The 5,000-nt window shown below is 30.1% G+C and overlaps 1 protein-coding gene across 1 annotated transcript in view; it reads right to left on the reverse strand.

Moving 5' to 3' along the window:
- LOC144970447 (uncharacterized) overlaps positions 1-4,901 on the reverse strand; it is a 63,548-nt gene extending 58,647 nt beyond the window's left edge. The window contains exon 1 of the mRNA XM_078910106.1: positions 4,620-4,901. The gene's annotated coding sequence lies outside the window, so the exon portion shown is untranslated. The remainder of the gene's footprint in view (positions 1-4,619) is intronic.
- Positions 4,902-5,000: the final 99 nt, after the last annotated feature.

The raw sequence follows: 5,000 nt of genomic DNA on the forward strand, positions 1-5,000 counted from the left end.
AATTAATAATAATAATAATTAAAAATTTAAATAAAATAATATTTAAATAATTAAAAATAATAAAAAAATTAATAATAATAAAAATAATAATAATTAATAATAATAATAATAAAAAAATAATAATAAAAATAATAGTACAATAAAAAATAGTAATAAAAATAATTGTAAAAATTAAAAAAAAAAAATAATAATATAATAATAATAATAATAAAATAATAAATAAGAAGAAAGGAAGAAGAAAAGAAAAGAAGAGAAGAAAAAGGAAAAAAAAAGAAGGGAAAGAGAAGAAGAAGAAAAGAAGAAAGAAAGAAAGAAGAAGAAAAGAAAAAAAAAGAAGAAAAGAAAAAGAGAAGAAGAAAAGAAGAAAGGGAAGAAAAAGAAAAGAGGAAAAGAAGAAGAAAGAAAAAGAAAAGAAGAAGAAAAAGAAGAGAAAAAAGGGAAAAAGGGAAAGAAGAAAAAAAAGGAAAAAGGAGAAGAAGAAGAAAAAGAAGAAGAAAGAAAAAGAAGAAGAAGAAAGAAGAAAGGAAAAAAGAAGAAAGAAAGAAAAGGAAGAAGAAAGAAAAAAGAAGAAGAAGAAAAAAGAAGAAGAAGAAGAAGAAGAAGAAGAGAAGAAAAGAAAAGAAGAAAAGAAGAAGAAGAAAGAAAAAAGAAGAAGAAAAAGAAAAGAAGAAGAAAAAGAAGAAGAAGAAGAAGAAAGAAAAGAAGAAGAAGAAGAAAAAAGAAGGAAGAAGAAGAAGAAAAGAAGAAGAAGAAGAAAAAGAAAGAAAAAGAAGAAAGAAGAAGAAAAAAAAGAAGAAGAAGAAGAAAGAAAAAGAAGAAGAAGAAGAAGAAGAAGAAAGAAGAAGAAGAAAAGAAGAGAGAAGAAGAAAAAAAAGAAGAAGAAGAAGAAGAAGAAAAGAAAGAGAAGAAGAAGAAGAATGAAGAAGAAGAAGAAAGAAGAAGAAGAAAGAAGAGAAGAAGAAGGAAGAAAGAAAAAAGAAGAAGAAGAGAAGAAAAGAAGAAAAGAAGAAGAAGAAAAAGGAGAGAAGAAGAAGAAGAAAAGAAGAAGAAAGAAAGGAAGAAAGAAGAAAAAAGAAAAGAAGAAGAAGAGAAGAAAGAAGAAAAGAAAGAGAAGAAAGAAGAAGAAGAAGAAGAAAGAAGAAGAAAGAAAGAGAAGAAGAAGAAAAAGAAGAAAAGAGAAGAAAAAGAAGAAGAAGAGAAGAAGAAAGAAGAAGAAGAGAAGATGAGCAAAAAAGGAAAAGAAAGTAATGTGTATAAAAAGTAGAGTAAGTAGAATAAGCAGTAGTTGTAGTAGTAGTAATATAGTAGTAGAGTAGTATAGTGAGTAGTAGTATAGTAAGTAGTAGTAGTAGCAGCAGTAGTGAGTAGGTAGTTTAGTAGTAGTATAGTTAAAGTAATAGTTGTAGTAGTAGTATAAAAGAAAAAAAAAAAGAGAGATAAATATTGACAATGTAATATTTTGTGCTGGGAGTTGCCATCATTACATAAGAAAACAGCGAAATAATATTTTAAAAGGTATGTGATATAATACCAGATAAAAATCTGAAGAAAAAGTACAAAACAAACCATCTGAAAGTGGTATTCATCGACTGGGATAATTGTTATGTTTTTTTCTTCATATAGTGGAATCCGCATTAAGTCAAAACTCTTTAAGTCAACTTTTGCTGAAAGTCAACGCATTTTGCTAGCCCCAAATATTCGGTTCTTTATAAAAATGTGTTCACTTGATATTGGATGAAGTCAACTTTGCTTAAAGTCAACCGGTCTGTCTGATCTGACAAATGTTAGCTTTATCGGGATTCTACTGTGTGTTTTGTTTAGCACTTTTCATAATATGCACCCATTCAAATTTCCATTGTGCCTCGCCTCCCCTTCCCAATGAATTACATCCCAAAATGTCAGAGACGATCACAGGTACGAGGAGGTCATTCATGGATGCATTTGTATTGAATAATGGTTTGAAGCGATTATACTACTAATTTTATTGTACAAAGACAATTTATTGTACAAAGACAATTTATTGTACAATGACTATTTATTGTACAAAGACAATTTATTGTACAAAGACAATTTATAGTAGAAAGACAATTTAGTTTACAAAAACAATCTATTCTCCAAAGACAAATTATTGTAAAAAGGCAATTATTGTACAAATACAAATTATTGTACAAATACAAATTATTGTACAAAGACAATTAAAGTACAAATACAAAGACAAATTATTGTACAAATACAAAAGATAAATTATTGTACAAAGACAAATTATTGTACAAAGGCAATTTATTGTACAAAGACAATCATTGTGCAAACACAAATTATTGTACAAAGACAAGACACACACACACATACTTGTACAAAAAAATAATTGGAGTGATAAATCAAGAAGCAGGCACTGGTGTAGGATAAAGATCTGAAACAGTGTGTTTTGAGACAGCGCCAGACAAAACAGGAAGAAAAAAAATCAAAGAATCTTTCTCTCTGCCTGTTTGGTACTATCTCATACTACACGCTTTTTATGATCTTGTATTATTGGAGATGCAGAAATCATAACTACAAAAATAAAATATTGATTTTCGGCTGAATCTCACACTGACAAAATACATTTTTAAAGTTTTGACTACACAACTTTTACTCCAGTTATTTATAGATTATAAAGGCAATACCTATTTGAAAATTTAAAAGTTCGTAATTTTTTTGAAGAGAAACATTTTAGTTGCTATTTAAAAATCAACAATTTTCCCTCATAAGGATGAAAAACACTTCAAAATCCTTAAAAATGATGTAGTCTGGCATCAACTTTCATTTTCAATAAGTTTTTAATGACTAAGAGATGCTCATGAAGCTCTGAAATTGTAACAAAAAATGTCGTAATTCTACGAATATTTCGTAATAGTTGGCAGGCCTGTAAAATGGTCTTATTTCTCAAAACGTTAGGTGACCTGCTAGTTGCATTTTCATAATATATATATATATATTATATATATATATATATATTATATATATATATATATATAATATATATAATAAATATATACTTATTTGGTTTCAAAAGTACCGCCCTCAAGTCTCAACTCTGGCTATAGACTTTATCCCAGACAAGTCTTACTGTGACAAATTAGTGATAAGGTACTGGTGTAAGAAAATGATCAGAAAAAGTGTGTATGAAACAGTGTTAGACAAATCAGAGAGAAAAATCAAGAAAAAAACCACTTCCCCCCCCCCCCCCCCCCCCCCCCACCCAAAAGAAACCCAGCCTGCCTGAACTGGTATCGAACCTAAGACTATGAGATCTTAGGTTCGATCCCCAGTCGAGACAAGCGGGTAATTTGAGATGGGTTTCTCTCTCTCTCTCTCTCTCTCTCTCTCTCTCTCTCTCTCTCTCTCTCTCTCTCTCTCTCTGTTTGCTTTGTCTGGCACTGACTGTTTCATACACGTTTTCAGATCTTGGTCATCTTAAACAAAGGATTAACTATGAAGAAAAATAGTTCTTGCCGAAACAAAATAAATGCATATTGTCAATGTATGCCTTAGCCGAATATCAAAATTGTCTTTGATTGTAACACTAATTGAGTCATTTGTACAATAATCATTTTTGTAGTTGTCAACTATGTATTATGTTTTTTACAATAATCATTGTATAATAGTCATTTTTGTACAAGTAAGTTCTATGTTTGTACAATAATTGTCTTTTTTATAATAAAATTGATTGAGTCATTTGTACAATAATAATTTTTTACAAGTATATAGTTTTACGTTTGTACAATATTGTCTTTTTATAATGAAATTCATAGTAACATTTGTACGATAATCATTTTTGTAGAACAACTATGGATTATTTTTGTACAATAATTATTGTCTTTATACAATCATTGAGTTTGTACAAAAATAATGCCTGTGCAATCGAGGTGTAATTAATTCCAGGTTTGATTACCAAAACTGATTTAGTCTTTATGTTGTAATGGATATATAGACCAAACAACTCAAAATAAATATTACCCATCCATTACAAAAAGCCCATGATTTTACATAGTTTTGTAAAGCTATTCTATTTAACTATCAATGAAAGTAACTCAATGCTCCAGTATATTTTGCTGACGGTCCATAAATTCTGTGACGTAATTTGTTGTTTTAGAACAAGCAAGCTATTTAGTATTTCTAACAGTTTCCATCGTATTACAAGGTAGACAGCAGCACTCCTCGATACCAATCAAATCTATTTATAAAGTATTGCCAGATGAACACTAAAATATTATGATTACCACCCAGACAATGTTTTTATAACAACAAAATTTACACTATTCCAACACACTATGATTTCATGAAAACATTGATACTTCTCAACAATCTGAAGATTAATTCAGCTTATTATTACTTATCGTCATCATCACAAAACTTTCTCGAAAATTCACGCCAAATCTTATCCTTCCAGCCATCTAAGTAACCAACTAATAACAAACTGGGGTTTTATTAATATTGTTATTATTATTATAATTGTATTATTTTCAAAATCAAGTGACTATCTACTTCTTCCATCGCCCTCATCACCTGCTATCGGCCAAACCAAACAACAACCACCACCGACCACTAAAGTCATCACAAGAACATGTCTCATTGTTTACCTGCTGCTGTCCGTCCACCCTGCTGGTATCCACTTGGACTGCCCGTAGCCAAAAAGAGAAATATTTAGATTTAGAATTTGTAAACTTGGACAAACTTCCAAAAACCATTCACCAGCAAATCTTCTTATCCATCAACACAGAATCGCGTCTGGATGGCAAGTGTGAAGTGAGTGGAATGTGTATGTATGTATGTGTGTGTATATCATGCGTATGTCTGAGTGTGTTTGTAATGGGAGGTGTGTTCATTCACATCTACTACTCATCAACTAGTTGGCTGCCATTATATTTTCCGGTTTCTGCATTCACCGTTTCAGAAAAACTCGCTCGTCTGTCAGAACCTCCCACGTGTGATTTCATTGGTCCGTTACATTCCACTCGTCG

Source organism: Berghia stephanieae, chromosome 4 (genome assembly GCF_034508935.2).
Source record: "Berghia stephanieae isolate SIO BIC M18660-M18661 chromosome 4, UCSD_Bste_1.3, whole genome shotgun sequence".
Classification (NCBI taxonomy): domain Eukaryota; kingdom Metazoa; phylum Mollusca; class Gastropoda; order Nudibranchia; family Aeolidiidae; genus Berghia; species Berghia stephanieae.